Below are 8,663 nucleotides of genomic sequence, written 5' to 3' on the forward strand. Positions count from 1 at the left end.
GTTGGCTAATAAACCTAAATTGGTCAGGGATGCATACGTATTAGTGTTGCCTCATCAGGAATTATCAGAGAGTCATATGTGCGACCTGTACAAGTATTCTTTGGAATAGATCGCACGTTGAAACACGCTGATGTGTTTAGAAATAAAGTGCCTGTGAACCGTCTGGGCAGCTAGGTATTGTGAAATTTTTACAAAGCCATTCACGGGTAGCTCTGAATTGCATGACCTAAGAGAAGAAACTGCTTTTCTCTGCCAGTAGGATACTGCCAGGTATAAGCTAGAGTAGTGGAGCTCTGCTTATCTCACCGACACCATGCACACGGTTGAATGGCCATTGGCTAAGTTTGTCCTCACCTCTCCCTTCTCCTAGTATGCCACACATGACTCTCTTCCTCTGTTACCGGAGTCCTCAACTCTCCTTCCATGTAACGTGCAACCAGACACTTTTTCACGTTGCAACCCTGTCCTCATGACTCATTTCTGCTAGTGAGCACGCAGACAGCAATCCTTTCACAGAGCACCTGAGTTCTCACCTCGCATTCGGGCAATGTTCAATCACATGACATGCCTCTGTGAGAGCACCCGACTGCTCACGTAAGCTTTCAAGTAATGCATGGCCATATAGACCACACTCCTGTCCGAACACACCCGAGTCTGCATTGTTCCTTTCCGCCAGCTTGAAAGAGGCAACACTCCTTCCATACAGAACCTGAGGACTATCGTGTCCTCTGAAAGGAGTGCTGTCTGGATGCACATAGCACAAAGGCGGGGTGAAGACTACGCTCACACTGCAGAGGTTCACTAGCTGAAAGTACACTAGGAGAAAGGTGAGGTGAGGCCTCGTATCACCCGGGCAAGATGACTCTCTAGGTTTACAACTGCAGAAAGCGAACTGAGCACCGTGATCACCCTGCAGAGGATTGCTCGCTGGACGTACAGCAGCACAAAGCTGAGGTGAGGAGACGCATCACCCTGGGAAGGATTACTCCCTCTAATTACAGTAGCAGAAATGCGTTGTTATGGCTCGAATCACCCTTGGCAGGATTACTCGCTGACGGTATGCGGAAAGACGCGGTACGGACTCGGATCGTCCTAAATAGGACTACTCAATGGATGTACAGTAGCAGTAGGACGAGGTGATGACTGTAGCAGAAAGATGAGGAGAAGAGTTCTGGCTGGATTAACACTCTCCAGAAGGAATGACGAAGACGCAGGTGTTCTGGGAAAAGAGTTCAGTATGGAAGAACACAGTCAGAAATACTGTGTTTGGACTCGCTTGCAAAGCATACTGCCTGTTATATGCTAGAGTACGGAAGCAAAATTCTTTTTTTGTTTTTTTTGTTTTTTTTTTTTTTTACATGCAAGCAGTATATATTTATTATTCGTGGATGGTCAAAAGCTACAAGGCCCATTATTATGAGTAACCACACATATGAAATATCACTTAGCAACATGGAGTGAAAAGGACAGTTATATTTTTATATTAAAAAAGTGCAAGTTCGCACACACCGTTTCTCTCAAGTGTTCACTGCATACTTCTACAAAAGCAGGAGGCATCAAGCTGTAGAAGTTCCAGTATACATAATATGTTGAAATATGTCAAGCATAAAAACTGTATGTTACATTGCAAAAATAAAGTTTCTCTCTTCAAACATTTTGTTCTGAGCTCAAGCAAAGCAAATGACGAACACCAGTGATTTTCATATTATTTCACACACTTTAAAATAATCAACATAAAAGGGTAAATAATTGCAAAAACCCTGAAAATGTGGAATTATGGGAATGAATACATCTCATCAAAGAAAAGTCTACAGCAGATCTGTTTCATCCTGGTTCTCAAATAGTTAAGAATCATAACTTATTATTCTCAAAATGCGAGTTAAGCCATAACAAACAAAATGATAAACAGAAATATCATTACTGCAAACAAGGCAACGTTGCCTTTTATTTCTTTAGACCGATTCACTAGTGCAAGAGCATCATTTACCTGAAAGATCATAAGAGTCACAGTTAAGGAGTACTCATACAAAACTATTTCCTTTCTTCTTTAAAAAGTGCCGCATACTGTACTTTTCATTACAAATAAAAAAAAAAATAATAAACAAAGCCAACAAACTAATGAAAGACTGTTTGTCTCCATCTCTTGTCAATGAGAAAAGGCCAAAGTGCTTCTTGGATTCCAATTCGAGATGGTGTTCGCAGGCCGATGCCCAAGGTCTCTAATTTGGAGCAATCAAGCTGAGCATTTCTTGGACGCTGTGCTCCTTAGGACAGGGCTGTCAGTAATAGGTCCTAAGTGACTGCTAGGGAGATTGACGGCATCTGCAATTGCACATGCCATTTCATACTTAGTCATTTTTTCATTGCCAGACCAGTGAAAGGTTCCCTGAATCGACGGATCCAGCATCCTCTTCTCTGCTAGCTGCCGACACACAGTAGCTACATCTTTGACATGAGTGGGAAACCTCTGCTGCCAGTGGTCCATGTTTGCTGACTTGTTGCTGAACTGCACTTTATCAAACATAAGAGTCACAGCACTTTCTTCAAGCTTCTCAACTTCTCCGTACAAAACAGGAAACCACAAAACAGCAGCTCCTAAATTGTTCTCCAAGACAGCTTTTTCTCCTTCTAATTTTGTTTTGCCATACAAATTTAGAGGATTTGGTATGTCTTCCTCCCTATAAGGTGGATTTGTTCCATCAGATACATGATCTGAGCTAATGCAGATGAGAACTGCTCCAATTGCAGCTGCTTCCTTAGCTAAATCCCCAGAAGCATCCACATTAAGTTGAGAAGCAGCATCTGGCTGATTTTCTACAACATCTGGTCTTCTCTCTGCTGCACAATGTACTATGACATGGGGCTGAAAATCATAAACAATGTGATGAACCGCATTAGAATCCAGTAGCTTAACCTGTTCAAATTTTGGTCTTGCTCTTCGAAAACCACAGCCAACAGCATGCCAATTATTCTGCTGAAATTCCTTGAATACAGCTCTGCCCAGAAGCCCAGTGGCACCAGTAACTGTAACCCGTCTATTAGGGATGTTAACTTCCTCCTCCGCTAGCCGGCAGCTTCCAGGATCAAAGTGGATGGAGAGCTCCTTCGGCCGCCCCACCATGCCCGCCGTCTTCGCGCCGCGGCCACAGCGGCCGCAATCACGATTGCCGCGGGCCTTAGCTCAGTCGCCTTCGGCCCGCCTCTCTCAGGCCTGGGGGGGGGGGGGTGGAGCAAAATTCTACTGTCACTGAAGTTGTGCACTAGGAGGCAACGTAGTTGGGACATCGGCTTCGGAGCGCATACGCATTGATGTTCCCTCAGCAGCACTGTTGAGTTACAGGTACGAACTATTCAAGATTTCCCTGGTAGAGTTTGCGCTGTGGAAACCCTGTTGCGTGATGCGACGTGCCGTGGAAGTTGGGAAAAGTCTTTCCTGGGCTTACGCTTACGCTTACGCTTGTAAGCGTTCTTCAATAGAAGAAACTTTTTCCCTCCGTGAAGCATACTGCAGCTTATATGCTAAAGTGAGGCTAAACTGCTGTCCTCACTGCCATCAGGCACGTTGCGGACAGGAATTCCTCATCAGTAATTATGAGAGAGTCATATGTGCGACCTGAACAAGTATTCTTTGCAATAGATCGCACGTTGAAACACGCTGATGTGTTTAGAAATAAAGTGACAGTGAACCGTCTGGGCAGCTAGGTATTGTGAAATTTTTAAAAAGGCATTCACGGGTAGCTCTAAATTGCATGACCTAAGAGAAGAAACTGCTTTCCTCTGCCAGTAGGATACTGCCAGGTACGCTCTGCTTATCTCACCGACACCATGCACACGGTTGAATGGCCATTGGCTATGTTTGTCCTCACCTCTCCCTTCTCCTAGTATGTCACACATGACTCTCGTCCTCTGCTACCGGAGTCCTCAACTCTCCTTCAACCTAATGTGCAACCAGACACTTTTTCACGTTGCAACCCTATCCTCATGACTCATTTCTGCTAGTGTGCACGCAGACAGCAGTCCTTTCACAGAGCACCTGAGTTCCCACCTCGCATTCGGGCAGTGTTCAATCACATGACATGCCTCTGTGAGAGCACCCGACTGCTCACGTAAGCTTTCAAGTAATGCATGGCCATAGAGACCACACTCCTGTCCGAACACACCCGAGTCTGCATTGCTCCTTTCTGCCAGCTTGAAAGAGACAACACTCCTTCCATACAGAACCTGAGGACTATCGTGTCCTCTGAAAGGAGTGCTGTCTGGATGCACATAGCACAAAGGCGGGGTGAGGACTACGCTCACACTGCAGAGGTTCACTAGCTGAAAGTACACTAGGAGAAAGGTGAGGTGAGGCCTCGGATCACCCGGGCAGGATGACTCTCTAGGTTTACAACTGCAGAAAGCGAACTGAGCACTGTGATCACCCTGCAGAGGATTACTCGCTGGACGTACAGCAGCACAAAGCTGAGGTGAGGAGACGCATCACCCTGGGAAGGATTACTCCCTTTAATTACTGTAGCAGAAATGCGTTGTTAGGGCTCGAATCACCCTTGGCAGGATCACTCGCTGACTGTACCCTAGCAGAAAGACGCGGTGCGGACCCGCATCGTCCTGAATAGGATTACTCAATGGATGTAAAGTAGCAGTAAGACGAGGTGATGACTGTAGCAGAAAGATGAGGAGAAGAGTTCTGGCTGGATTAACACCCTCCAGAAGGAATGACGAAGAGGCAGGTGTTCTGGGAAAAGAGTTCAGTATGGATGAACACAGTCAGAAACACGATGTTTGGACTCGCTTGCAAAGCATACTGCCTGTTATATGCTAGAGTAGGGGAGCAAAATTCTACTGTCACTGAAGTTGTGCACTAGGAGGCAACGTAGTTGGGACATCGGCTTCGGAGCGCATACGCATTGATGTTCCCTCAGCAGCACTGTTGAGTTACAGGTACGAACTATTCAAGATTTCCCTGGTAGAGTTTGCGCTGTGGAAACCCTGTTGCGTGATGCGACGTGCCGTGGAAGTTGGGAAAAGTCTTTCCTGGGTACCTATGTAAGCGTTCTTCAATAGAAGAAACTTTTTCCCTCCGTGAAGCATACTGCAGCTTATATGCTAAAGTGGGGCTAAACTACTGTCCTCACTGCCATCAGGCACGTTGCGGACGTGGCTGTTGGCTAATAAACCTAAATTGGTCAGGGATGCATACGTATTAGTGTTGCCTCATCAGGAATTATCAGAGAGTCATATGTGCGACCTGTACAAGTATTCTTTGGAATAGATCGCACGTTGAAACACGCTGATGTGTTTAGAAATAAAGTGCCTGTGAACCGTCTGGGCAGCTAGGTATTGTGAAATTTTTACAAAGCCATTCACGGGTAGCTCTGAATTGCATGACCTAAGAGAAGAAACTGCTTTTCTCTGCCAGTAGGATACTGCCAGGTATAAGCTAGAGTAGTGGAGCTCTGCTTACCTCACCGACACCATGCACACGGTTGAATGGCCATTGGCTAAGTTTGTCCTCACCTCTCCCTTCTCCTAGTATGCCACACATGACTCTCTTCCTCTGTTACCGGAGTCCTCAACTCTCCTTCCATGTAACGTGCAACCAGACACTTTTTCACGTTGCAACCCTGTCCTCATGACTCATTTCTGCTAGTGAGCACGCAGACAGCAATCCTTTCACAGAGCACCTGAGTTCTCACCTCGCATTCGGGCAATGTTCAATCACATGACATGCCTCTGTGAGAGCACCCGACTGCTCACGTAAGCTTTCAAGTAATGCATGGCCATATAGACCACACTCCTGTCCGAACACACCCGAGTCTGCATTGTTCCTTTCCGCCAGCTTGAAAGAGGCAACACTCCTTCCATACAGAACCTGAGGACTATCGTGTCCTCTGAAAGGAGTGCTGTCTGGATGCACATAGCACAAAGGCGGGGTGAAGACTACGCTCACACTGCAGAGGTTCACTAGCTGAAAGTACACTAGGAGAAAGGTGAGGTGAGGCCTCGTATCACCCGGGCAAGATGACTCTCTAGGTTTACAACTGCAGAAAGCGAACTGAGCACCGTGATCACCCTGCAGAGGATTGCTCGCTGGACGTACAGCAGCACAAAGCTGAGGTGAGGAGACGCATCACCCTGGGAAGGATTACTCCCTCTAATTACAGTAGCAGAAATGCGTTGTTATGGCTCGAATCACCCTTGGCAGGATTACTCGCTGACGGTATGCGGAAAGACGCGGTACGGACTCGGATCGTCCTAAATAGGACTACTCAATGGATGTACAGTAGCAGTAGGACGAGGTGATGACTGTAGCAGAAAGATGAGGAGAAGAGTTCTGGCTGGATTAACACTCTCCAGAAGGAATGACGAAGACGCAGGTGTTCTGGGAAAAGAGTTCAGTATGGAAGAACACAGTCAGAAATACTGTGTTTGGACTCGCTTGCAAAGCATACTGCCTGTTATATGCTAGAGTACGGAAGCAAAATTCTTTTTTTGTTTTTTTTGTTTTTTTTTTTTTTTACATGCAAGCAGTATATATTTATTATTCGTGGATGGTCAAAAGCTACAAGGCCCATTATTATGAGTAACCACACATATGAAATATCACTTAGCAACATGGAGTGAAAAGGACAGTTATATTTTTATATTAAAAAAGTGCAAGTTCGCACACACCGTTTCTCTCAAGTGTTCACTGCATACTTCTACAAAAGCAGGAGGCATCAAGCTGTAGAAGTTCCAGTATACATAATATGTTGAAATATGTCAAGCATAAAAACTGTATGTTACATTGCAAAAATAAAGTTTCTCTCTTCAAACATTTTGTTCTGAGCTCAAGCAAAGCAAATGACGAACACCAGTGATTTTCATATTATTTCACACACTTTAAAATAATCAACATAAAAGGGTAAATAATTGCAAAAACCCTGAAAATGTGGAATTATGGGAATGAATACATCTCATCAAAGAAAAGTCTACAGCAGATCTGTTTCATCCTGGTTCTCAAATAGTTAAGAATCATAACTTATTATTCTCAAAATGCGAGTTAAGCCATAACAAACAAAATGATAAACAGAAATATCATTACTGCAAACAAGGCAACGTTGCCTTTTATTTCTTTAGACCGATTCACTAGTGCAAGAGCATCATTTACCTGAAAGATCATAAGAGTCACAGTTAAGGAGTACTCATACAAAACTATTTCCTTTCTTCTTTAAAAAGTGCCGCATACTGTACTTTTCATTACAAATAAAAAAAAAAATAATAAACAAAGCCAACAAACTAATGAAAGACTGTTTGTCTCCATCTCTTGTCAATGAGAAAAGGCCAAAGTGCTTCTTGGATTCCAATTCGAGATGGTGTTCGCAGGCCGATGCCCAAGGTCTCTAATTTGGAGCAATCAAGCTGAGCATTTCTTGGACGCTGTGCTCCTTAGGACAGGGCTGTCAGTAATAGGTCCTAAGTGACTGCTAGGGAGATTGACGGCATCTGCAATTGCACATGCCATTTCATACTTAGTCATTTTTTCATTGCCAGACCAGTGAAAGGTTCCCTGAATCGACGGATCCAGCATCCTCTTCTCTGCTAGCTGCCGACACACAGTAGCTACATCTTTGACATGAGTGGGAAACCTCTGCTGCCAGTGGTCCATGTTTGCTGACTTGTTGCTGAACTGCACTTTATCAAACATAAGAGTCACAGCACTTTCTTCAAGCTTCTCAACTTCTCCGTACAAAACAGGAAACCACAAAACAGCAGCTCCTAAATTGTTCTCCAAGACAGCTTTTTCTCCTTCTAATTTTGTTTTGCCATACAAATTTAGAGGATTTGGTATGTCTTCCTCCCTATAAGGTGGATTTGTTCCATCAGATACATGATCTGAGCTAATGCAGATGAGAACTGCTCCAATTGCAGCTGCTTCCTTAGCTAAATCCCCAGAAGCATCCACATTAAGTTGAGAAGCAGCATCTGGCTGATTTTCTACAACATCTGGTCTTCTCTCTGCTGCACAATGTACTATGACATGGGGCTGAAAATCATAAACAATGTGATGAACCGCATTAGAATCCAGTAGCTTAACCTGTTCAAATTTTGGTCTTGCTCTTCGAAAACCACAGCCAACAGCATGCCAATTATTCTGCTGAAATTCCTTGAATACAGCTCTGCCCAGAAGCCCAGTGGCACCAGTAACTGTAACCCGTCTATTAGGGATGTTAACTTCCTCCTCCGCTAGCCGGCAGCTTCCAGGATCAAAGTGGATGGAGAGCTCCTTCGGCCGCCCCACCATGCCCGCCGTCTTCGCGCCGCGGCCACAGCGGCCGCAATCACGATTGCCGCGGGCCTTAGCTCAGTCGCCTTCGGCCCGCCTCTCTCAGGCCTGGGGGGGGGGGGGGTGGAGCAAAATTCTACTGTCACTGAAGTTGTGCACTAGGAGGCAACGTAGTTGGGACATCGGCTTCGGAGCGCATACGCATTGATGTTCCCTCAGCAGCACTGTTGAGTTACAGGTACGAACTATTCAAGATTTCCCTGGTAGAGTTTGCGCTGTGGAAACCCTGTTGCGTGATGCGACGTGCCGTGGAAGTTGGGAAAAGTCTTTCCTGGGCTTACGCTTACGCTTACGCTTGTAAGCGTTCTTCAATAGAAGAAACTTTTTCCCTCCGTGA

General features: G+C 45.2%; 2 pseudogenes across 2 annotated transcripts; both read right to left on the reverse strand.

Moving 5' to 3' along the window:
• Positions 1-1,412: 1,412 nt before the first annotated feature.
• Positions 1,413-3,190, reverse strand: LOC128576370 (methionine adenosyltransferase 2 subunit beta-like; annotated as a pseudogene). Its single transcript, XR_008377358.1, has one exon. The product of XR_008377358.1 is annotated as a methionine adenosyltransferase 2 subunit beta-like (transcript).
• Positions 3,191-6,575: 3,385 nt separating this feature from the next.
• Positions 6,576-8,353, reverse strand: LOC128576453 (methionine adenosyltransferase 2 subunit beta-like; annotated as a pseudogene). The gene has a single exon (XR_008377376.1). The product of XR_008377376.1 is annotated as a methionine adenosyltransferase 2 subunit beta-like (transcript).
• Positions 8,354-8,663: the final 310 nt, after the last annotated feature.

The sequence above is a fragment of the Nycticebus coucang genome, chromosome 24 (assembly GCF_027406575.1).
Source record: "Nycticebus coucang isolate mNycCou1 chromosome 24, mNycCou1.pri, whole genome shotgun sequence".
Lineage (NCBI taxonomy): Eukaryota > Metazoa > Chordata > Mammalia > Primates > Lorisidae > Nycticebus > Nycticebus coucang.